The 27075-nt window shown below is 37.6% G+C and overlaps 1 protein-coding gene and 1 pseudogene across 5 annotated transcripts in view; one reads left to right on the top strand and one right to left on the bottom strand.

The window, feature by feature from the left end:
- NOL4 (nucleolar protein 4) overlaps window positions 1-27075 on the top strand; it is a 455220-nt gene that overhangs the window by 246068 nt on the left and 182077 nt on the right. The window lies entirely within an intron of this gene.
- On the bottom strand, window positions 23173-23909 carry LOC118852660 (annotated as a pseudogene).

Below are 27075 nucleotides of genomic sequence, written 5' to 3'. Positions count from 1 at the left end.
AGAAAATGCAATTTGTTTCAGCAAATATTTACTGAGCACTTGCTATATGCAAGGTAGATATATTCTTGCTACTCCAAAAAAGAACACAAAATTATGAAGCTCTTAGTTGGTCTATTGTTATTCAGATTCTATGTGAGAGAAAATATACAAAAAAGTCAGTGATGTAGGACATTGAATGTCCCCCAGTGGAATTCAATGGGTCCCACTTATTGAAAAGATTGTGTTTCTTTTCCAGCTGCTCTCTTCTCTACGAGTTCTCAACGTTAGATGTAGTGTGCTGTTCTTAAAATGTATAGAGAAAGGGAGCCTCCATGCACTTCTCTTTAGCCTCATGTTTCATATACAGGGAGGCTTTGGGGGGGAGGGGAAAAGCATTGATTTTATTGGAAAGGAGAAACTTTGGGTGGCTAATTTGAGATTCTGCCATGTAATTGAGGGTCAGATGATCTTAGGTTGGATAACAAAAGGAAAAATGTTGCTGATGAAGAAAGTGCTGATGTTGGGGAGCAGAGTACATCAACACAACCCCTGTATTGCTCTAAAAATATCTCATTTTAGTAATAAATTACAACCAACTTTCCCCTTTAACTAAGGTTTTCCTATAGTTTCCTCTGTTCTTCCTTTTCCTGCCCACCCTGCTAGAGAGAGAGGCAGCAGGAAATAATAAGTACGCCTAATGTCATAATTTAGTGCCTGGGTCAACTTATATCCCCTGTCTAATTTACAAATGACTGTACTTAAAGGGGGGAGGGGCTCTATAATAGAAATCATGGCTAATTCGACAACAGAATAATTGTCTTTTCTTCTAAAATCAAGAAACCCAAGTTTAAAATTGCCCAACATGGAGTTTTCTAATGCATTTTGTAAAATACACAGTAATAAAGAAAAGTTCAGCACAAGCATGTACAGATTTACTGTAATTAAACATTTTAGCTTTCCTTTTCTGTAGAAGGAAAAAATAAGCGCTTGATAAAGTTCTCTTAAGTTCATATTCTGAAACTTCTACTTCCAGTTTTTATCCTGGCTCACATGGTTGAATGATTAAATACCTGGTAGACTGTTTACAATAGAGAGCTATTAAGTAAGGGATTCCTTTTTTTCCTTCATAAAAGATAAGATTTAAGTTGACTTATAGTTTTCTCCCCTTATCAATTTCTCTAAGTTTGCCTTTTCATTTCTTTGAACTGACATATAACATGCTCCATTGGTCTACCTCCCTTAGTATTACAACTAAATAAATTAATTCCTTGGCTGTATTTTTTTGTACAATTTGAAAAGCCTTTTTGGGATTGATTTGATTTGATTTTTTCAATGAACAAAATTCTCATTTCTCTCCTACCAGCTTTCCTCTTCCTACCTCTGAAAAGGAAAAAAGAAAACAAACCCCTTGAAACCAATAATCCATAATCTCTGTCCAAAATGACTCATTGCTCATATTGTGACCCCGCCTCTTCTGACAGGAGGTAGGCAATATGCTTCATCCCTAGTCCTCCAGGATCAAGGTTGATCATGGAATTGACAAAGAGAAGAATCTTTGTGAGAAGTCCATCTTTGCATTCCCAGGAGTATTTAGCTCAGAGTAGGGAATTTAGAGACATTCTTGAAATTGAAAAAAGATTGGACAATAAAGGCTCTTCTGAGATGGAAGAACTTGGAGACAAAATATGAGAAGCCCTTCATTTGTCCGGGGGCAGCTGTACTCTTGAGATCAGATAAGTCTATCTTAATCTGTGTGCTGACTGGCACTAACCAAGCACAGATTCCACCACATCTTGTCTTTTTCCAGAGGCTTTGTAGATTCCATAGAGGTAGGTGGAATGTTGATTTCCTTCTGCTTTGATGTATATGCTGGTACTGGTGAGCTGCTAGATCATCCTGATTGTAGAGCCCGTAGAGCCAATAAGGATGCTCGCAAGGATCCAGTCAACTGGCAAACAAGGTAATGCTGCTGCCTCTGTCTTTCAGAATGTGGAATACAGAGCCTTTGGCCTTGGGGTCCTTTGCTTCTGCCTTGGCTTCTCTCCGGTGGGCTTCTACTTTTGCCTCTGCCGTGGGCTCTCTGTGTTCTTTTTGGTTTGTCGGGGTGGTTGGATCCTTGATGAATCAATCCCACTTCTTCCTGAAAGTTGTTCATGTTTGCAATGTAGTTCAGGTATGGCAATACTCTGAGCTTTGTTTTGAACCATTTGCAGGATATATTTACCACATTTTGTCTCAACTACAGGGTGATCACTTTTTAGATGCCACTCAATTCCAAAACGAATTCCTTTAGAAGAGGAAAGGGGGAGAGAATCCATTTTTATTTTAATTAAGCAAATTCTGAAAGTTGTATTTTAAGTGTTTTATTGCCTAAATGATTCCAAATTCACTTTGCCAGTACACGAATGGTCTTACTCTGATTTTCATCTGCTCATTTCTTCATGTGGCATTGCATTTTTCTACTTTCAATCTCAAATAGAAAAGCAATAAATGATTTTGTTTTCAAATAGCTTATTTTTGTGCATAAGAAATGGAAGAGGACAAATGTACCATGACCCGCACTAAAACCTTACTGCCCATATTCCATGGCACACTGGTGTAATCAGTCAGAGAAGCCTATGTAAAATCATTTGAGGCGGGAGAGGGAGACAACTTTAACAAACAGGAGGATCAGGAATGGCTTCCCACTGTAGGCCCAGGAAACCCGAGTGGAAGGAAGATAGGGATTCTAAGAGGAAGAATTGGTGAAGGAGTGCATAACTGGAACAGAGACAGCTTTTGCAAAGGCATTTATTTGGGAGATGGACTGCTGGGTTCAGGGAGCCCTGAGTATGTCAGTTTAGGTAGAACCAATAGCCTTCGATGCAAAAGTGAAGTAAAATCAGCCTAGGAAGGTAGAGAACCAGATTGAGAAAAGGTTTAAATGCTAAACAGAGGAGCTTATATTTTACCCTAGAGCAGGAGTGGGAGCCTGTGGCCTCAAGGCCACCTGTGACCCTCTAGGTCTAGTGCAGCACTTGAGGAACTAGAGGGCCACATGTGGCCTCAAGGCCTCAGGTTCCCCAACCCTGCCCTAGAGCATGGGTTCTTAACCTGGGATGTTTGAATTTGTTTTGTTAAAAATTATTTTCATAACTATTTCTATAGAATTGATTTCCTTTGTAATCTTATATATTTTATTTTATGCATTTATAAAAATAATTCTGAGGAGTTTGTAGTCATCCCAAGTCTATCGAAGGGATTGACTTTGAGCTTTTTGTCTTAAAAAAACAGAATGTTACTTATAATAATAATAAAAATGTAAGTTGAATTGGTATTAGCTATGTTCTTTCAGAAAGAAATTTAAAGATCAAAGAATTATTATCTTCCATACCAATGAGTCAAAAAAAAGTTTATGAACTCCTACCTACTTAGGTAAGAGGGAACCCTTGAAGGTTCTTGAACAAAGGAATAACATGGTCAGACTTGTATTATAAGAAGTTTGGGTTTTTTTAATGGCAGCGTAAAAACTGAATTAGAAAGGAGTGATTTTTGAAACTGTTGCCCAATGCCTAGCACACACTAGTGTTTAACAAGCACTTGCGTGATGACTGACCAATTGACTGATTGAAAAGTCCAAGTGAGGGGTGATGAAGTTGTGACCTCAGATGGCAACTACGTGAGTAGAGAGAAGGCAATGGATATGAGCTGTTTCAAAATGTAGAACTGCTGGAGGCTTAACACAGTGCCTGGTACATAGTTGGGGTTTAATCAATGTTTTCGAAAAGGATGTGTCTTATACATGGGGAAATACCAAGTGTGTCAAGTGTCTATGGTTGGATTTGAACTCAGGTCCTCCTGATTCCAGGGCTGCTGCTCTACTCATTGTGCCCCCTAGCTGCCCCCAAAATAACTTTTATTTCATATATCTAAAGAGAAAATAACCATGTTACACTTCAGTTTTAGCTCCATATATAATCAGTTCTAAGTGTGGCAACCCCTATTCTACATGGTTAAAATTATTTATGGAAAAAGAGTTGAGGTGAATTTGGGAAGAACTATAATAAATTATTTTTAGTTATTATTTTAAACCCAAAAAAAGTTTCTGGAAACTGTCATACCAATTAATATTAAAAAGTAAAGAGCACATAATGTAAAGCTTTGCTGATCCAAGAGAAACTTAAGAATTTCCTAAAAGAGAAGCTTTAGTAGAGAGTGCTGCACAGGTGTGATCTCACTCTGAAAATTGCTATAAGCAAGTAAACATATAAGGGTGGAAGGCAAGTTTGTGGAGGTTTGAGGTATTTTTGTTTTTGTTTTTCTACTCTCAGATAATTAGATCTCTAGAGATAAATATTGTCCACCTTAGGAAATAGAAGACATAACTTCTTCAAACCTGTCATAAAGAAAAGCAGGACTTTCTTTCCCAGCTTCTCTTTTTGTTGCCACCTATTAAAAGGGTTATAGAAACCCTGAGGTGGTATAAGTCTATAATTTTTCCTCCTTTTGTTGTTTTAATTCTTCACATTATTATATTTTCTTTTATGATTCATTTTTGTGTCTTGTGATAGATAATGCTAGAAGAGATTGGGAAAAGAGCCCCCTCATTTTCCAAATAATCGTGGTAATAACTTATAAGGTTGAAAAAGTGTTTTCCTCACAATAGACCTATGAGGCAAATAGTACGAGCATTCTATGCTCATTATATAGCTAGAGATAGATAACTGAGGACAAGATGGGAAGTGTGACTTGCCCAAAATCACAGAGCTTTTGTGTTCCTTTATCTAGCAGTGGTCTTGGAGTCAAAAAGATCTGAGTTCAAATTTGGCCTTAGCCAAACTGTGTGAAACTGAGCAAGTAATTTAACCTTTGTCTACCTCATTTCCTTATCTTGCGTTGCTGGTGTCTCTTGAGAAGTTTGTCTATACATTTAATGAAATTCAATTCAACAAACATTTATTAAGCATGCTACGTGGCAGGCACTGTCTTAGGTACTTGAAAAATGAAGACGCAAACAAGACAGCCCCTGCCCTCAAGAAGCTTGTATTCCACTGTGAGAGATACAACATGTGCCCAGATAACTAAAATAAAGATTTAGAGCAGGGTGGGGGTAGACAGACCTGAGATTTCACTGATATTCAGTAATTAGCTCCTGCTGAGAAGCTCCCTCTCTCAATACAGATTAGACCTGTTCTACATCTTAGAGTCTTGGGGTCTTAGCCTGGGAGGACCGAGAGGTAAGTGATTGATTGTCCAGGGTAAGAAGAAGCTGAACTTGAAGCCTCATCTTAGTAACTCTGAGGCCAGTGACTATTCATTATGCCCTGGTGCCTCTCAGATAAGAGATTTTTTATTCTTGTGTATAAATACAAGTGTAGCAGTAATATGGTAGTAAGGTGGTTTGATACTCTGCTGTGAAGATGTGCAGCATTGTCAGAGCCATCAGGCACTCTTAATCACTTCTCCTCCCCCGATGTGGACAAGATTACTCCTCTTAGCTCTTTCCTTCTGGGGAAGTAATTTTCCTTTCAAACTGGCCATGGGAAACAAAAGAAAAATTTCAGCTCCAATACCAGTTCAACTATTTATAGCACACAAACACACTCCTCTAGCTACATCCCTACCCATTAGACTGCAGACCCATTGCCTAGGGAGAAAGCCTAGAAAAAGTGTTACATCTTTTCTCTTTCAAAACTGTTAAAAAAGAAGAAGAAGAAGAATCAACAATTCTTTCTTTCAGCTCTGGGACCCAGCTGGAGAACCACTTTGGCAGAGTACCGCAATTGCAAATCTGTCTTTTTCTCCTCCAGAATGCTCCCTTATGGCTTCCTTAAGCCCTTCTCTGCTGCGTTTGAGCAAGGATCTAGTTAGATGAGCAATGCGATGGTTAACCGCTTTTACAATACTTAAAAGACAAAATAAACAAAAAAGATAAACTTTTAAGAAAAAGAGCTAAGTTTTGGAAAACAGATATTCATATTCTGGGGGAAAGGAATGGAAGAGACAGCACTCATGCCAGCACTCCTAATCCACAGTTCATACACTGCTCCTGCAGTGGAGTTCGGCACCGACTCCCTCTGGCACTGTTGTTGTCCTCCATGCAATTTTCTCTGCTTGGCATGGTGGTCCCTGCCTCTCTTCCACTTTGCTGAGCCCTTTGGTACCTTTGGTCTCTCTTTTAGGTTTTCAGTTGTCCACGGTCCCTAAGGTTGGGCGGATGGCTCAAACCCCTCTGCTTGTCCCCAGGATATGGCAAATTTCCCTGAAGGACTGAGAGTTGAAACATTGGCATGATTTTAGCCCATACCAGCAGGAACACTCCCTTTGCATCTTATGTCTTTGGTGATGACAAGATAGTCCCATATAAGATACATACAAAATGAATAGAAAATTATTTCAGGAAAGGGTAAGACAAAATGATTGTGTGTATCAGAAAAGACATCATCCTGTAAGAGGTGATGAGACAGCTAGGTGGTGCCATGGATAGAATGCAGGACCTGGAGTCAGGAAGACTCATCTTCCTGAGTTCAAATCTGTCCTCAGACACTTCCTAGTTATATGATCCTGGGCAAGTCACTTAACCCTGTTTGCTTCAGTTTCTTCATCTGTAAAATAAGCTGGAGAAGGAAATGGCAAACCACCCCAGTATCTTTGCCAAGAAAACTCCATATGGGGTCAAATGAGACTGAAATGACTGAACAATAACAAGAGGTGATATTTGAGCTGAGCTTTCTTTGAAAGAAAACCAGGTTCAGGTTCTAGAAGTTACACAAGGTAGAAGTGAGAAGGGAGGACAATTTAAAGCCACATATTTGGAACTTTTACCCTTTCCTTTTGTATCTGCTCTCTAGGGCTAAGTAGAATGAATCTTATCCCCCTCTAAATACTTGAAAGCTAGCTGCCGTGTCCTCATAAGTCTTCTCTTTTGTTATGGTAAACATCATAAAAAATGACTTCTATTCCTACTATTATTGTTATTGCTACTACTACTATATGATCTGTGTTATTTTATGTTTTCTATAACCCATATACAAACATCTCAAGGCTCTCACTTATTTTTCTCCATCTATCCCTAATATGAACCAACTTTTCTGACCTATGCAACATAATAAATGACTCCTTAACATAAACCAGATTAAGCAAAAGCATGGTTATAGTCACTTAAGAAAATACTATATTCTGATTCTTTGATTAAAAGTGTGTGCAAATCTCTCCTATCCACCAAAAACAGAACAGCAAAACAAAAACTAAAAAGTAAAAAAATGAGGAAAGTGGTGGAATTTGCAAACCTGTGAAACTTAATATGCTAAATTAAGATGTATGATTCTGGCATCTAAAATAATAACTAACGTTTATATAGTACTTTAAGTTTTGCCAAGCACATATGTTTCATAGCTTTACATATATTAATTCAATTAGTCATCACAACAACTCTACTAGGTAAATGCTAATATTATCCTTACTTAACAGATGAGGAAACTGAGGTGGACAGAGGTTAAGTAACTTGTTTAAGGTCACACAGCTGGTCAGGACCCAGAAGCAGGATTTGAATTCAGGTTCTGCTGATTCTAACTCCTACATTCTCTCTGTTGCACTTCCTAGCTGCCTACCTCCTAACTGTATCAATTCAAATTAATGCAACAAATACATACAAAATGCCTACTATGTGTAAGGTACTATGCTAGACAGGAAGATGAAAGCCCTTGTCTTAAAGGGACTTAAGTTCTAATAGAGGAGATGAATGTACAGAACCAATGTGATACAAGGTTGAACATTGCAAAGAAAAATGAAAGAGCCAAAGTGATTTAAGAAAATGTGAGGAAGGAAAGATCATTTTAGCTGGAATGAAATGGATTGACTTCATGGAAAAGGGATTACTTGAAATCATCTCTATCTTCACTTCTTGCAGCACAATAGCATTCCATCACATTTATGTACCACAAGTTATTCAGCCATTCCTTAATGGTTGGACATCCTGTTACTCGCCAGATTTTTTGTCACTACAAAAAGAGTTGCTCTAAATACTTTTGTACATAAAGGATTTTTTCTTCTTTCTTTGACTGGTATAGGCCTAGCAGTGGTATAACCGTATCAAAGGACACACGCCATTTGGTAACTTTTTGTGTATAATTCCAAATTGCTTTCCAGAATGGTTATACGTCTTCATAGGTCCATCGACAATATATCAGTTTGTCCGTTTTCCCAAAGCCTGTCCTACAATTATAATTTTCCTTTTTTCTAGTCATCTTTGCCATTCTGCAGGTTGTGAGGTAGCGCCTCAGAATTATTTTTTTAATTAGTAGTAACTCAGAGACAGTAACTGTGTGACCCTGGGCAAGTCCCTTAAACTGTTTGCCTGAATCTACTGGAGAATAATCTACTCTGGTATCTTTACCAAGAAAACCCCAAATGGGAACCAAAACTGAACAAAAACAACAACAAAGCGTAAAGGTATCCTTACTTGGAAAAAAAGAAAGAAAGAAAGAAAAATAAAGCCTTTTAAAGAAAAAAGATACAAGACATGAAATTCAGGGATTTATTTAGAATAACAATTGTGATTGACATGGTAACTTTTGCGAAAACCAAAAAAAGCTAGGGAAGTCCAAATTTTATTTATCATGTTACTATGCCACATTATAGGTGATATGTCTTGTAACACAGGGATATGGAGAAGATTTATTTTCCAAGGCTTGAATCACTTAATCTTTGCATGGTTTGCATTGTTTAATAGCTGTCATAGTCTCTCCCAGAGGTGGCTTCATTTAAGGAGTAGGTGAAGTGATTTGTACATGAATAAATGTGCACATTCTTCATGGTTCAGTTTATACCCTTAAGGGTTTCATGGGTGTTTGTGACTCCTATATCTTTGAACTCATATGGATTACTGTACCCTAAGGACCAAAAGTGAAGAGCACATTTAAAAAAATTGAACAAATGATAATGTGGGAAAGCTCTAGCTGGTTAAGTAAAATTTTAATAAAGAATTGAGCGCCATTATACAGTATTTTATCACTCAGAGTGATGTGAATTATTTCCTCCCATACCTTGTCTACATGAAAGCACACAGGCATTTTTGTCAAAGACTAGACTAACACATATAGCATGTCAGTGTCTTAAAAGCCAAAGCTTTCAAAAAGACGGAGACAAAATGTAGGATATTCCTTTTTTTCTTCTTCTTCGTATCTTACTTTTCTGGTGCTCACAAGATCATCAAAAGCATCACAGTGGCTCTGTCCCTCAGGAGGAAAATACATCTTCAGTAATGTTCCTGGTAGTATCAATATAAAGAGAGCTGATGGCAGTGAGGTGGTAGAGAGGCATTGAAGTTATTTTTCCAGCCATACTAGGAAATACTCTTCGAATCCTGATCATTAAGGGGGAGCACTCAAGTCCTTCATAAGAGGGTTTGAGTTCAGGAATGATATCTTTAGGCTTCCTATAGGCTCAGTTTAGACTGCCTCTTAAGTGTTCTTTCAATAGATGTTCAGAAAGAATTAACAGACATAACTGGAATTTTCTCTAACCATTTTCTTGTCCATCCTGAAGACAAATAGAAAAACAAACTATTCATAAAATTGTGGCCTAGAAAATACAATAAGGTTGAATATCTTAGCATCACGGAATTTCAGAGTGAGAAGGAACCTCAGAGGTCATCTACTCTGATGATACTTGAAAAAGAAAATCTTTTTAAAGATTCCCCAACTCTATGGTGATAGGGAATTTGCTGAAAGATTTCTGATGAGGGATAGCTCACTACTTACCCAATTTTGGATCGTTGTAAGTATTAAGCCCAAATTGGCTTTTTTGGAACTTCTATTCATTGTTCATAATTCTGTTCTCTAAAGCCAAGTAGAAGTCTAATCCCTTTTCCAAGTGGCATTCTTGCATATATTTGAAAAAGGCCATTTTATCCCTGAAACAGCTGGGTAGAACAGTAGATAGAGTGCCAGGACTGGAATTAGGAAAACTCCTCTTCCTGAGTTCAAATCTGGCCTCAGATGCTTACTAGCTGTGTGACCCTGGGCAAGTCACTTAACCCTGTTTGGCCCAGTTTCCTCATCTGTAAAATGATTTGGAGAAGGAAATAGCAAACTGCCCCAGTATCTTTGCCAAAAAAAAATCCCAAGTGGGGTCATGAAGAGTCAGACATGACTGAAAATGACTTGATAACAACAGCATCTTGTCCCTCCCAAGTAGTCTTTTCACTTACTTCTTTAAACTAATTCTCATAATTCTTTGAACTTGAGGTCCCTAACCACCATGGTTTCCCTCCTCTGGATTTTCTCCAGCTTTTCAAAGTCCTTCCTAAAATTTGGTACCTCAAACTAGCCACAGTACTCCATATTTTTAACCAGACCCCGGTACAGTGAAACGCTCACCTTCTTATTCTTGGACGCTATTCTGTGCAGCCCAAAATAATGTTAACTTTTCCTAAGTGCCTTATCATAGCCTCGATTCTGTGATTTTTAATATTTTTATCACTGACTTGGTATAACTGGAATAAATAAAAATTTACCAATGCTACAAAGCTAGTAAGAATAGCTAACATGCTAAATGATAGATTTATGATTCAAAAAGATTTGATAGACTAAAAAAATAGGTTGAATCTTAAAATATGAAGGTTAATAGAGATCATTGCAAGTCATTTAGATTTTTTTTAAATGAGCTTAATGATTAATAGGAAGGAATGTAGAGAAAAGATAGCATCCCCAGCCCCATCCTGTATTTAACAAGCCATACTGGAATATATCTGAGACAGGAAAACAAAAATATAACCAACGGAAAAACTGAAATCAGGGCAGAGCTCTAGCAAAGAATGGAGAGATAGAGGTGGGTCATTGGATCTTTGCTGGCGTGTTAGAATATAGGACTTGGGCAGAAGTTACTGAATGTCCTTACCCTTTATAGGATGTAGGGAAATTCAAAGAAAATTCTGGTATTTTTAGCTTCACTACCCCAAAATTTTCCATCCAGTAACAAATACTATAATGTACTACACTAGGTTCTTTTTATCTAAACATTTCTTCTATCTCAATCTTGCTTCAAATATTGAGTCCCATGGTTACCTGGTAGTATACTTTCCAAAAAAAAACTCTATCTGAATATAGGGAATTTTTCTTACTGAAAGCTCTGGGCTAATTTTTCTGTACCACCATCCTCCTGATCACCTAGGCTTACGACCTAGGTGTCATTCTCAACTTGTCAGTCTCCTTCACCCCCTACCCCAAACCAATCTGTTACCATGTCCTGTGGATGCTACCCTTAAAACATCTCTTCTTTATGCCCCCTTTCTCTCCCTTCACACTATCACCACCCTGGTGGAAGCCCTCATCACTTTATCCCTGGACAATTGGAATAGTCCGCTGGTTGGTGTTCCTGCCTCAAGTCTCTCCTACTCCAGCCCATCCGTCACTCAGCTGTCAAATTGATCTACTGAGAAAAGCGGGATAGGGAGAAGCAAACAGTAGTCACAGAAAAGATCTGGGAGGAGATAGACAAGTCCTAGGAAATATTCTGCTTTTCCCTATTCAACAGAGATAAGGGAGCAAGAGAGGATCAAGTTCTGGCTGGCTTACTGTTCCCTCCACAGTAATATCTAACATGACTATTTAGTAAATAAGCTCGATGTGAATCAAGCCGTTGATGAGTATTTTTGAGCCTGGCCCTTCAAATACCTTCAAATCCACTGAACAGAACTGTGGTCTAGCCTACATGTCCATCATTTCCACAAAAAGAGTATTAGAGGCTGTTTGAAATATTTGCTAAATATTTTCTAAAAATATAATTTTTTGCTAAATATTTGCTAAAATCTAAATACACTATATCTACATCATTAAGATGATCTACCAGTTTAGCAACCCTATCATAAAAGCCTATATTTGTTCTTGCTGTAGTCATGCTGGTCCTTTCTGATTGCAAATTATTTTTAGGTGTTTGCTAAACATGCCTTTAGAGGCAGCTGGTGGTTCAGTGGATAGAGCATTAGGCTTAGAGTCAGGAAGAACTGAGTTCAAATCCAGACCAAGGAACTTCCTTGCTGTGTGACCTTGAGCAAGCCACTTAACATCTCTTTGCCACTGGAGAAGGAAATGGCAAACCATTCCAGTGTCCTTATCAAGAAAACCCTAGATTCTATGGTCCATAGGGTCACAAAGTGTTGGATATAATTGAAACAACTGAATAAAGCAAAAATATGCCTATAATAATTCATTCTAAATCATTTTTCCAGGAATCAGAATTCAACTCAGAGGCCTTTAAAACTTTTTGATAATTTTTGTTTATATATCTTTATTTCTGACTGTTTCCTCTTGCACTCTCCTATTCCATTAGCCATCTCATATAACAAAGAATAAAAACAAAAAACAGAAAAGAAAATGTACTTCAGCAAAACTAACCAAGACATTTACTGAGGCTGACAGGATAGTCAATGGTCCACACTTAGAGGTCTTCACTTCTGCAAAAAAGGGGAAGAAATATAGAAAAGCAGAATATTTTACAGCATTCAGTCTTGAGGTTTTGTTGTCCCTTCCATTTCCTTTGTCTCAAGTATTGTTTATTTTATTTTCCAATTTTGGCTTACTCCAGTTTATTTCTCCATGTAAGTCTCCATATGTTTCTTTGGATTATTTATATTCATAATTTCTTATGGCACAGTAATATTTCATTATAGTCACATGCCACAGTCTGTTTAGTTAATGCACAATCAATGATCCTCTACTTTGTTTCCAGTTTTTATTTTATCTCAAAAAGTGCTGCTACCGTTGTTTTGACATATGCAGGACATTTCTTTCCATGTTTAACCTCTTTGGGTTATACGCCTCCTAGTGGGATCTCTTGGTCAAATAATACAGACATTTTATTTGTTTTGTAAAAAAATAATTTAAAATTGCTCTACAAAATGGTTGGACCAATTCATAGTTCCACCAACAGTATATTGTGTTCTTTTCTTTCTGTAGTCCTTCCAGCATTGATTATTTCCATCTCTTCTCATCTATGCCAATTTTCTGGATGAGAAATGAAACCTCAGAGTTGTTATGATATGCTTTTTTCTTACTATTACCATTTTGGTGCATTTCTTTCATGTAGTTGTTAATGGTTTACATTTATTTTGATATTCGTTGAGGAATGGGCTTTGGTTTTATATACTTTTGTTCTTTCTCTATATCATGATTTTCAGTTACCCTTGTCAGAAATATCTGATGAAAAGATTTTTTTCCAATCAATATTTTCACTTCTAAATATAGTTATATTGATTTTGTTCTTATAAAAGGTCTTAATTTTCACGTAATAAAATTATCTATTTTATCTTTTATGTTTGCCTCTATTCTTTGCCTGGTTAAGATTTCTTCTCCAGAGGTAATGCGCCACATCTGTAATCCCTGCTACTGAGAGAGGATGAGCCTGGTAGGTTACTTGGGCTCAGGAGTTCTGAGTTATAGTAGAACTAAAGTCATTTAGATGTTGTCACTAAGTCTGGCATAAATATGATGAGCTGCTGAGATCAGAGGGCCACCCAGGCTGCCGAACTAGTCCATGTCAGATAAACAAAGCAGATGAAAGTTTTCATGCCAGCCAGTATTAGAATCACAGTGCATTGTCCAGTGGGAGATCAAGTCTTACAAAAAAAAAGATTCTGCAGGAATATCTGTGAAAGATACTTCTTTTAAATTCAGGTCATTGTTGAGCTGGTTGTGATATATAGTATAAGATGTTTCTAACACATTTTTCCAATTTCCTACTAGTTTTTGTCAACTTCAAAGTTTTTCTGTATATGATTAATGCTATTGAACTTACCAAATGCTAGATTATAGGATTTAGTTTTTTTACTGTTCTTTATTTTGTCCATTCAAATGATTTACTTATTTTCTTCTTTAAGAATGTTTTTATTTTATTTTTCTCAGTTACATGTAAAAACAATTTTTAACATTCATTCATTATCATTTTTGAGTTCCAAATTCTCTTCCTTACTCCCCTCCTCATTCCTTGAGAAGGCAAGTTCTTTGATATAGATTATATATGTGTAGTTATGCAAAACATATTTCCATATTAGCCATGTTGCAAAAGAGAACACAGGCACCCTCCCCCCCAAAAAACCAGAAAAATAAAGAAAGTTGTAAAAAAATATGCCTCAGTCTGCATTCAGATTCTACCAGTTCTTTCTCTGGAAGTGGATAACAATTTTTCTTCATATGTCTTTCAGAATTGTCTTGAATCGTTGTATTGCTGAGAGTAGCCAAGCCATTCACAGTTGATCATTGTATAATATTGCTGTTACTGTGTACATAATTTCCTGACTCTGCTTTGTTTTCATCAGTTCATATAAGTCTTCCCAAGTTTTTTGAGCCTATCCCCCTCATCATTTCTTAGCGCACAATAATATTTTATCATAATTATGTGCCACAACTTGTTCAGCCATTCCCTAATTGAAGGTTTAATGTATTTAGTAATTTATAAGTAAAATATATATTATTATATGATAGGGGAATATGAATCCATGATCTATATGCATATAAGTTATTATATGATTAATTTAATGTAATCAGGTAGTGTCTGCATGTGATATTTAGAAGTATATGTATATTTTCCAATTTCCAATTCTTTGCCAATGCAAAAAGAGCTTCTGTAAATATTTTTGTACATATAGGATCTTTTTCTTTTTCTTTGATCTCTTTGGGATACAGACTTAGTAGTGGTGGTATTGCTGGGTCAGAGGGTATGCACAGGTTTATAGCCATTTGAGCATAGTTCCAAATTATTTTCCACAATGGTTGGACTAGTTCACAACTCCACCAACACTGCATTAGTACTCCAAGTATTCCAAATCCCCTCCAGCACTGTCAGTTTTCTTTTCTGTCATGTTAGCCAATCTGACAGGTGTAAGGGGGTTCCTCAGAGTTGTTTTATTTTGCGTTTCTCTAATCAATAGCGATTTAGAGCATTTTTTCATATGACTGTAGGTAACTTTGATTTCTTTGTCTGAAAACTGCTTTTGACTGTTTATCAATTGGCAAATGACTTGTATTCTTATCAATTTGACTCGGCTCTCTATATATTTGAGAAATAAGGCCTTTATCAGAGAAATTTGCTATAAACTTTTCCCCCAGTTTCCTCTTTTTCTTCTAATTTTGGCTGCATTGGATTTGTTTGTGTGAAACCTTTTTAATTTAATGTAATCAAAATTACCCATTTTACATCCCATAATGCTGTCTCTTATTTGGTCACAAATTCTTTCCTTATCCAAGGATCTGACAGATTCATGCTCCCCTAACTTGCTTGTGATATCACTCTTTATTTCTAAATCATATGCCCCTTTTGACTTTGTCTTGGTATATGGTATAACATATTGGTCTATGCCTAGTTTCTGCCAAACTGTTTTCCAGTTTTCCTAGCAATATTTGTCAAATAGAATTTGTCCTAAAGGCTTAGATCTTTAGGTTTATCAAAAAGTAGATTACTATGGTAATTTACCATTGTATTATTGTTGTTGTTCAGTCATTCAGTGGTGTTCAACTATTCATGACTTTGCAGACCAAAGGATGCCGGTGCTATCTATCCATGGGGTTTTCTTCACAAAGATTCTAGAGTTATTTGCTGTTTCCTTCTCCAGTGGATTAAGGCAAACAGAGGTTAAGTGACTTGCCGAAGGTCATACAACTAGTAAATGTCTGAGGCCAGATTTAAATTCACATCTTTCTGACTCCAGGCCCAGCTCTCTGTCTGCTGAGCCACATAGCTGCCTCTTTATTGTGTACCTAATCTAATCCACTGATCCACCATTCAATTTCTTACCCAGCACTAGATTGTTCTGATGATTACGAGTTTGTAATATAGTTTGAGATCTGAGATCTGCTGGGCCACTTTCCTTCACATTTTCCCCCTTGATTCCCTTGATATTCTTGACCTTTTCTTCTTCCAGATGAATTTTGTTGTTATTTTTTCTAGCTTTATAAAATAAATTTTGGAAGCTTGATTATTCTCCAGGAATAAGTAAATCATGGGATTTTTTTTTGCTTTCTTTCAGTATCTGAGCATGTTGCTCACTCAGTCTAGATAACGAACTCACCAAGCCAGCTATGTACTTCTTTTTTTTCCTGTCTTGAGAATCAGCTCCCTATTAGCTGTATTTGTTTGGGCTTTTCCAGCAAAAGGACAATTTTCTTTGGGGTAGAAATTGAAGAAATATAAGAATGGAGAAGCTCTGCCTTTTCTCTCTCGTTGTGGTCCTATATATCGTAAGCAGTGACACTCTCCTTTCTCTTAACCTCATCTTTCCTCAATATGGTTTTTAAAAATCCCTTTCTGTTGTCCTTTCTCATGTGTCCTCCACTAAGCTTTCGCACTACTAACATTGTTTCTATAAGACACTGACACACTTTGTCTTTATCCTATGTTTTGGCTCTTACTTCAATCTTCTGTATATGACTATGTATAGAATATGGAAATATCTCTGTTCTGAATATGCGTGTGTCATGGAGGAATTTCATTAATGACATAAAATTGAAAAAATATGTTTTGAGTAATCCTTGATTGCCATTGGGTAATTGGAAACACATTTAGTTATTATTTGTTGTCTTGGCTTTAAATCAGAAATTTCATTGTATTCTGATTAAATATAGTAATTTAGCTAAATGATTTTATAATAGCCAATCTAAGGAACATTTTACAGTTTTAATCTGAGAATTAAAATTCTTCTGGTGGTAGAAACCAGTTTATAGGAAAATAAGCATATGTCATTGTTTTAGAGTGACTATCTTTTTGCTAAAAGTCTTCAATCACATATGTATTTTGTTCTATTACTCAGACTGTGACTGGTAGCTCTTCCTCATCATCTTTTTGCTACTTCAAATTCAATATGGCAAAGAAAAAACCTTTTATTCTCCCATGTTTCTTCCTTCAATATTTTATAACATTTCAAACATCCTATTATTTCTTTAGTAACCCAATATAAAATCATTAGAGCTGTGGGTATTTATATGTATTCCACTGACTGTAAGTTACTGTGACTTAATAGTACCTATTCTCAGGGAGTTTAGAATCATTTGGGAGAAAGGGCTTACATACATGAAACAATAGGGTAAAAATGTATAAACTGACCTAGTAAATTGAAATAGAAGTTCACAGAAAGGAGAACTCAATATGGCCTAGAATTTTCTGGAAGGACCTTATGGACGTTATGGGCTTTCCCCCAAAACTGTTACTTAGCACCTTTCTTCTAATCCAATATGTACAACCAAGCAATTATCTTTTTGCTTCTGACAACCCTCAGAAACTACTTTCTACATCCCATGGATTTACCATCCTAGTTGTCAGCCTTCATTGTCGGTTCCCCATTTCAGTCCTGTATATTCCCCACATGGATTTTTTCAACTTGAAGTCACAACCCACTCTTATTCTGTTCTTTTATTTCTATGTGCAAGCCATTTTCAAATCCTGTCTTCCTCTATAATTCTAAACTTTATCTTCTCTATATTCTTTGCTAAAAAGCTTCATCCTGGTTCTAATTTTCTCTTATCTCACCTATTCTGAAGTTTTACTTACTATTTCTCTCCTACTGAATTGACCTTTCAGTATACTTTCTAATTAAAAGGATTCATAGTGCTCTAACTCATAGTGATCTTATTTAGTACTGGAAGCAAAATTCAGCTGTCATGCTAAGTAAAAAATAACCTTTGAAGTGATTAGACATTTCTGTGGTAATAACTTTGTGATTATATAGAAATATAATTCAAATTTGATGCTATTATCTTCATATTCCTTCATCAGAATTTATATTAGGAGTGTAAGGGTGGGGATCAATTGAATCAGTTAATCAATCACTTGCCCCTACCCTCTCTTGAAGAAACTAAAGATATTCTCTACTCTAGAGTAATACCTTTATTGAATCAAATTATGAATGAAAGACATTAGACTAGAGGCAAAAAAGTGCTTAATCAGTTTGAAAAGAGTAAAAGCCTTTGGATGAAATAGTATGATGTTGCACACACACACAAAAAAAAATGCATTTAGATTGGTTCAGTCATGCCCTGTGGGGCTTGGATTAAAAACAAACAAACAGTACACTATGTTAGAGAAGAGGATTCTAGTGGCAGGCCAGCCTGGTAATAGAAATAGTTCCAACGCATCACTTGGGCTGGGGCTAGGGGAGGAGAAGGCCTCTGTATCCTGCCATACTCACCTGACCAGAAGATGACATGGAAAATTTCAAAAGTTTGAAAGATTTGGGCTCCCCATCAGTGACCTTGCATCATTCCTGTAACAGCAATAGAGGCTGTCAGTGGCTGCATCAAGAGTGGAGGGCCGACTAAGCATGAGAAAGGAAAGTCAGTTTTGAGACTCTATAAGGAGTCTAGCAAAAAGTTACATCATTCCAGAAAAGAGAGAAATGGTCTTTTAGCAATCAGGGTTTGTTCTCATTAAGCCTGAGCCCACTTTTCCTTTAGATTCTGTTTATACCTGTGGGAGTTTGCATTGTGGAGTCTGTTGTGCCCTTGGTTTGGTAGGGGTATTTTGTATCAACTGCTTTTACTATATTATTTTAACAAACTCTCATTTCTAAAAGCTGATTAAGTGTGGTGGCCAATCGATACCAAAGATAATCAATTAAGAACACATGCTGATATGGACATGTTAGCTCTACTGTTAGGGAAAATAACTCTCAGCATTATCTCCAAGTGGTACAGTGGATAGAGTGTTTGGCCTGGAGTCAAGAAGACTCATCTTTCTGAGTTCAAAGCTGGCCTCAGTCACTTACTAGCTGTGTCATCCTGGGCAACGTAACCCCATTTGCCTCAGCTCCTCACCTGTAAAATAAAGGGGAGAAGGAAATATCAAACCACTCCACTTTCTTTGCCAAGAAAACCTCAAATGGGGTCATGAAGAGTCGAACATGACTGAAATGACTGAACAACAAATTATCCTTAGAACCCCCTCTAAAGGGAGAAGTAGGAGCTACTTTCTGGGCGCCCAGTTTGCCAGTGTGAGGGGGAGTTAGAAAGTTATGTCAGGAGCTTGCGTTACATATGGGGACTTCATCTGCAATGAATTTTGGGCCCTTCACATTTATAAGGGACCTACTGAAGAGATTCTCCATTTATGACTCTCATTAGTGGGTACTCTAGTTTTGGAGATCCACTAGAGAATATTGACAGTTTTTTTAAAATTTTATTTTAGGCCATAATTATAGTTAGTTTTGTGGTGTATTTCCTTATAATTCAGACCAATTTCCTTGCTTTACAATTTAAAAAGAATTACCTATTGTATTACTATAATTTGCATGAAGTTTGCATCCCTAAATACTTGTGCCTGGCTGTTTAGAATATCTATTTCTAGAAACCAGTTTAATCTGATTTCAATTTAATTGAAATCAAGAGACAGTCAGTTGGAGTGGCATATAGGTGAGGGTTTGTGAGTGATGGCATTAAGAAAAACTGGTCCCAAACCTTCAGGCTAACCCATAGATCCCTGATGAGAAAAAGTAACTGACCACTGTCTGGGATATAAGACGGTCAGTAAAAATGGAGATTGAAAGAGAGAGTACTATGCCAGGAGAGTAATGGATAAGGGCTCTTTAGCTTCCCACTTCCAATAGAACATAGGTTCTTTGTGGAGTAGAGCTTGTTCTATTTTGTATCCTTAGGCCCGGCACATAGTAGGAGGTGAGCAAATTCTTAGTAAATTGCATTGAGTTGAACTTATAGGTGGAGAAACTAAAGTTGTAGAAGGAATTCCCTCATTCAGTGAAAAAGACTAGTGACTGAACCTATAATATTCTGAAGTTCTTCTAAATGGGCTATTGTAGGGGTGGGGAACCTGCAGCCTGGAGGCCACATGTAGCCCTCTAGGTCGTTGGGTGCAACCTTTTGACTGAGTCCAAGTTTTAAGAACAAATCCTTTTATTAAGGGAATTTGTTCTGTGAAGTTTGTATTCAAAGGGCTGCACTTGAGGACCTAGAGGGCCACACGTGGCCTCCAGGCTGCAGGTTCCCCACCCATAGATAACAGGATAGTACATGGAAGCTAAGCAGAGTACAATAATAAGAATCTTGGCCTCCTAAATCCTAGATTATACTTAATTCTTTTATATCACATTGCCTTATTGGATTGGTTTCTTGCCAGTCTCTCACCCTAATACGGTATTCTAAATAAAAGAAGATAGTATCATGTAAGGGGCAGCTAGGTGGTACAGTGGATAGAGCTCTGGGCCTGGAGTCATGAAGACTTGAATTCAAATCTGGCCTCAGACACTTAAAAACCGTGGGATCCTGGGCAAGGAAGTCACTTAGCCCTGTTTGTCTCAGTTTCCTCATCTGTAAAATGAGCTGGAGAAGGAAATGGGAAACCACTCCAGTATCTTTGCCAAGAAAACCTCAAATGAAGTCACCAAGAGTCAGACACAACTGAACAATTGAAAGCATCTAGAAATGGACTAGGAGTCTTAGATGATCCAAATTGCAGTCCCAGGTTTATCATGGACAATATCATGTTGGGAACCTATCAGTACCACATCAGATAAATGGGTTTAGAGCTTGAAGGGATGTTAGAGATCATTCAACACAAATCTCTCAGTTTATAGATGAGAAAGCTAAGGCCAAAACAGATTGAGGACTAGCAGTATTGGGGGGGGAGCGGCAATTGGGGTTAAGTGACTTGTCCAGGGCCAAACAGCTAGTAAATGTCTGAGGCTGGATTTAAACTTAAGTCCTCCTGACTGCAGGCCTGGTGCTCTAACCACCAGGCTACCTAGCTGCCCTTAGGACTGGACTGGGAATTTTTAAATAATTAATGTAATATGTCATACAAGGATTAGTGCTTTTGACTGAGTATTTCAGTGCTTCAAAGTTTTGTGATTTCTTTGCATTACTTTCATCTGATGTACTCGATTGCTGACAAAAATGTGGTGTTTATTAATAAAGAATTGGTTCACCTAAAATTTTATAAAAGAGCTTCTCTTCTGGGGACTTTGGTATTTACTGTGTTTTAGAGAATGTTAGCAGTCATCCAATCCAATCCATACCTAATCAGGGACCCCTTTCACAATCTGAGAGTCATCCAGCCTCTCCTTGAACACCTTCAACTAAGAGGAACTCCCTGTCAATCATATGGTTGCATATGAAGCAACCTATTTTTCTTTTGGACAGATGTTGTTAGGAAATTTTTTTCCTTATTATCAAGGTGAAACTCACATCAGTACATACTTACAGCTTCTACCTATTACTCCTAGTTCTGCCCTCAGAAGCCAAAGAAGAACGTCTAATATCCCTTCCATATGACAACTCTTCAAATTCGTCAGGCCCACTATGGTTCCCTACGATGCCCCCTCCACCCAATCTTAAGTTTTCTCCACACTAAACATTCCTATTTCCTTCAACTAGATAGTTGGATATTTCTCAGCACTACTATATCAGGCCAGGTTTGTGAACTGTTTCTTAAGCTGCTCATCTCATTCTTCTTTCTTTTTTGGTGGTTACAAATTATTATTTTACTATAGCATCTTTCTCTTTTTCTCTTTTAATTTTTTTTCTCACCCAGGTGCTCTACATTAAATGTCCTTTCCACTCTGGTTTATGGATTTTCTCATAGAAGTTGATGTTCTTAATCTACAATGCTGTTCCATGGCCCCCTTTTCCTTACTTATATACATTTACTAAGCCAGAAACCACAAAGAATAGCAAGTATGACATAAATATCAGAAGAGAAGTCCCATGATCCATAGTAAAAAATACCTAAGAAGAATAATGGCTTAAGATATCTATACATGAGTTCACAAAGTATAAGCAATAAACTAAATAAATTAGAGTTGACTGAGATAAATTCAACATCACAATTATCCCTGAGCCTCTGTAGAATGTGAATCATGAATGAACCTGGAAAAATGGATGAATATACAATATTAAAAAGGTACAAGTAATTTTCTCTCTCCTCTGCATTTTCAGTTTAAAGTCCTTTGGATAAAATATGCTGGTGTCCTGGCATATATATTCTTCCCTGTCCTCATTAAGTGAACTCCATCTCTGGCCAAGAATCCATGTCCTTGTTGTATGCGATGCCTTTGTACAAACATTTCATGTTCTTTCTTTACTTTGCTTCTTCGCCCAAGCTACACATATGTATCACTATTGATAAGTTTTTATTTTCAAATTAAAGGATCAGAATTTTTTGTTGTTATTCATCAGATTTTTTCCTGTTGTGATAATTTTTTCCCAGGACTTTTATGATGAGATTAAAATACCCTTAAGTTGAGTCTTTGATAGTAGTTTGTGCATTGAATCATATTTGCAAATATTAGTTCATGAACTTAAGGTATCTTATCAATTCAAGTCCACAAGCATTTATCAGATGCCGACTATGTGCCAGGCACTGTGCTAAGGCTGAGAATATAAATGTAAGTGAGAAGAAAGGCAATCCCTGTCCTCGAACACTTCACAGTCCAATTAGGAATGTAACTACAAAAATCAGGGTAGAATGAACTACAGTTATGTATGACATGACATGATGTATACAAAGTACTATTGAAACTTTGATTACTATATAAATATCATGTTTTCTTTACTGAAAAATCATTCCTCTCATCTTGTTTGATATAGTTCAGATAGAAATAGTGCTGACATGAGTAGTTATTTTGCTATCATAATTTTATATTCAATATTCCATAGACTGATGCCTAGGTTGATAAAATAACTGCTTTTTAAAGTTGAATAAAGGTATTTGGATGTAAGCTTATCACCTGTAGGATTGCTGAAATCATCCTTGGTACAACTCCAGCAGCAGACAGGACAGTAGGGATGATATGCACCTTTTCTTGTTCCCGTGATTTTAATGTCTTTGGCGAATCCTCTATACTTTGATACCTTTTGTGCCATGTATCTTAGAAATTCTGAGTATTTGGGATGATTATACCTTTTCAGAATGTTGAGGTTAAGTTTTTAATGAGTCAATTTTATGCCTGGGCAGTTGAAGGCAACTATTTAACCTGAGACAATTAATCTGGTCCAGTACAATTTTTTTTACACATTACCCTCTTTATTCAGCCCCACAGCAACACACCAAATAAAGCAAAAGCGGGGAGGGGAAGAGGAAGTCCTGTTATTCATTCCCAATACTGTAATATAGTAATAAGAGATGAGGGAAGAGGTAGTCTTCCTCAACTCTCAAGGAGTATTGCAGGGAGGGATAGGATGGGGATGAGATGATAGAATCCACCTTTGGCTAGGTGGGCTAGGGAGTGGGTGGGGCTAGGGAGGACTCTGAACTGGGGGTAGACTCGGTCTCTCCTCGGCTCATCTCAGGTAGGCAGGTAACAGCTGTTATCTCCGGACCACACTGCCAAGTCAAGATGGGAGCTGGAGTTGGCTGTGTCCAGACTGACATTGTGGGGGGTGGAGCAAGAAGCTGCCTAGACCTCCTTAGAATCTGTTGCAGAGGTTGGGACAGGCCAAGGGGAATTCCAGTAATGGAAGGCAAGAGAGGGTCGGAGAAAAAGAAATCTTCTGAGCAGAGAGCTGGATAACCTTCATCACTATGGGAACTCTTTCTATTCCCCTCTACTTCAGGTGGAGCTGGGGATTGGATGTCATGGCCCTGGGCATCAAACAAGGCACAGAAGGATGGATGCCAAATGGTTCTGAAGGAGATTGAGTTACCAGATCCAGAATTCCTTGCCCTGTCACCCTTTCATAGCTGGGTTCCCAGGGTGCTGGCTGGCTCCCTTCTTTGAGGTTCTGGGTAAGAACTGGGGTCTGATCCCCAAGAAGCTGCTGATCGATAGCATTTGGTGCCAGAATCTGGTCCCTATGGAGCTGAGCAGCCAGAGAGGACCCAGGCTGGGGGCTGTATGGTCGAGGGATCCCCGTGTCTTCCAGGCTCTCTTCTCCAGAGTCGCAGTCCTCTTTTTGGTCACAAGGGTCTTTATCCAGATCTTCCTCTCCTCCCCCAGGGGGAAGGCAGGGGATCATGCTAGGTTGGGAGGAGTATACAAGACTACCTCCTCTTCACTCTTTAGACACTCAGGAGTCCTGCCTTCCTAATTTTTCCTCCACCTGAGTATATGGTCTCCCCCAACCTTCCTCCTTTCCTCCACCTTACTGGGCACTCTGTTCCCACAGTTTCCCTCAGAACAGAGACCTCTGGGTCTGTTTCCTCTGCCAAACTTGACTGGAGTCTTGGGGGAACAATCCCTTTCCCTCCTTTGGTGGTCTCGAGTCCTACCAGGTAGGTCCCTCCCAGACCCCGGTGGGGACTAGCTCAAAGACCCGACAAGTCTTATCTGAGAAAGGGAGGGAGTGAGGGTGCCAGGCAGGTCCCCTGGTCCAATACAATTTAATGGTTAAAATTTCTAGTATATTTTGAAGTTTATCTATAGTACAGGCATTTATTATCTTTCAGTCCATAAAAGACAATGAGTTTCTGGTATATAATTCTAGACACATGTTTACAGGTATTCAGTAGATGCTAAACTTTTGCATCCTGCAGTGATATAATTGCATAATCCCCACCATTGCATAATCTACATTGATCACGAAATCCACACACCTTAAAGACCACTTTTCTAGTGTTTGTAATCGTAGTGACCTGGTCCAGATTTGCCATAATAAATTCCTTAATTTTCATAAACAAATATGCATGACTCGGCCATTGTTCAACATTTCTTTGTTGACATATTATTGGCAGAGTTCACATTGAAGGCCCTTTGCTTCTTTTTATGAATTGTAGAGGAAAATTAAAGCCAATTTCATTTACATTTGACAAATCCAACAGCATGCACATTTGATCAACCTTTACTACTAGTCAGTGAAATGATACCCACTTATTTCTATGTGATTTTTCTGCCTACTTACCATGTGATCTGAGGATTTCTATTCATCTTCTTCCTCCTTTTTGGCTGGAAATGTTAGCTTCTCTATACCTGTCTGAGAGGTGATTGGCCATATATTCCCTTAATATCAGTAAAATTTTATCCATTTAACCTAGTTGTCAGTTCAGAGCAATTGATGATTTAACCTATATATTTCTTACCCTCGCATCATCATATTTTCTATCAGAGCAGCTTGATAACAGCATCTCACACTACTGCGTGTTTTTATTGTACATTTAATGTGCTGCCTGGGTGAACCTGCTCTGTTTTTATCTGACTGATTTCTTTGAATGGATTGAGCTGCTACAAAATGATTTGTCTTGGTTTCACTTTAAACATCCTGTCAAGTTTTATCATTGTTTGTCATTTGATCCACTGTTCACAGTGTGATCCTGACATTCAGTGAAAGCAACCACAGTTCTTATTGTCAACCAAGACTTGCTGGCTTGGTTTTTTGATTGTAGAAATAAAGTAATCCATGAATGAGCAACCAACACATTCATGAGGTACCATGGCAAATTGATTTGGGATGAAGCTACCTGTGATATTATTTGGACTTGTACTTTATCAATCACACATCAGTCACTAAACCCTTATTGAACACCTGATATGTGTAAGTCACTCGGCTGGCCTTGGTAGAAGAGAATTTGAAATCTAAGATATATTCCAGGTCCTATAGAAACTTCAGAAAATGTGAGATATACACATAATAAAAATCCAATAAAATGATGCATATTAAATACCAGATGAGTGACACAGTAGCCAGATGGACAACTGTGTTGCTAAAATCAATAGATCAGTCTATAAAAAGAGCAAAAGACAATCCCTGTCCTCAAGGAGCTTACAGTTTAATGGGGGAGAAAATGTAATCCATAGGTAATTATTGGTGAGAAATGTTAACTTTCTTAAAGATAATGTATTTTAAAATGGAATTTTCACTCCTAATTGTGGTTAAGACTAGGAGAAGAATAGTTAAGCCTTTCCCATAAACCCAGATATAGAGTTGGTGAGTATAAGGAATATTAAGTATCAAAGATATTGTTATTGTTGTACAGGCTTTCAGTCAAGAGTAAGTTCCTCATGAGCCTAGGACTATAGCATGCCAAGCCCATCTATCCTCCACTATCTCTTGAACTTTGTCCAAGTTCAGGTTCATTGTTTCCATGATACTACATTTCTTAACCTCTGCTGTCCCCTTTTCCTTTTACCTTCAATCTTTTCCAATCTCAGGGTCTTTTCCAAGGAATACTATCTTCTCATTATGTGATAAATGTATTTAAGCTTCAGCTTCAGTATTTGACTTTTCAGTGAGTAGTCTGATTTAATTTCTCTAAGTATTGACTGATTTGATCTTCTTTCTGTCCAAGGGATCCTTGAAAGTCTTCTCCAGCACCACAGTTTGAAAGCATTATCTCTGCAGTGCTCAGCTTTCCTTACAATCCAACTCTCACAGCCATACATTACTATAGGATAAATCATAACTTTGACTATACAGATCTTTGTTGGCAAAGTGATATCTCTGCTTTTCAGTATGTTGTCCAGATTTGCCATAGCTTTCCTTCCAGGAAGAAAGCATCTTTGAATTTCATGGCTGCAGTCACTGTCTGCAGTGATTTTTGAGCCCAAGAATATAAAATTGGACTCTACTTCCATTTCTTTTCCTTCTGTTGGCCAGGACGTGATGGGACCAGTTGCCATGATCTTAGTTGTTTTGATGCTAAGCTTCAAGACAGCTTTTACACTCTCCTGTTTCACCCTCCTCAAGAGGCTTCTTAGTTGCTCTCAGCTTTCTGCCATTACAGTAGTATAGTCTGAATATCTGAGATTGTTGATATTTCTGCTAGCAACCTTAATTCCAGCTTTTGACACCTCCATCCTGGCATTTCACATGATATACTTTGAGTATAAGTTAAATAAAAAATAAGGTGACAATATACATCCTTGTTGTACCTGTTTTCCAATTTTAGGCCAGTTGGTTGTTCCATATTCGGTTCTAATTGTTGCTTTTTGGCCCACATACAGGTTCCTTGGGATGTAAGTAAGATGACTTAGTATTCTCATCTCTTTGAGGACTTACCACATTTTATTGTGATCCAAACAGTCGAAGGCTTTAATGTAGCTAATGAAGCAGATGGTTTTGTTTTGTTATATTTTTTGTAACTCCCTTGCTTGCTCCATAATCCAGCAAATGTTGGCCATTTGGCCTCTAGTTCCTCTGCTTCTTCAAAAATCAGCCAGTTCTGGTAATTCTTAGGTCACGTGTTGCT

The sequence above is a fragment of the Trichosurus vulpecula genome, chromosome 1, assembly GCF_011100635.1.
Source record: "Trichosurus vulpecula isolate mTriVul1 chromosome 1, mTriVul1.pri, whole genome shotgun sequence".
Classification (NCBI taxonomy): Eukaryota; Metazoa; Chordata; class Mammalia; order Diprotodontia; family Phalangeridae; genus Trichosurus; species Trichosurus vulpecula.
The sequence above is the reverse complement of the archived record's forward strand: the minus strand, read 5'-3'. Positions and strand labels throughout refer to the sequence as shown.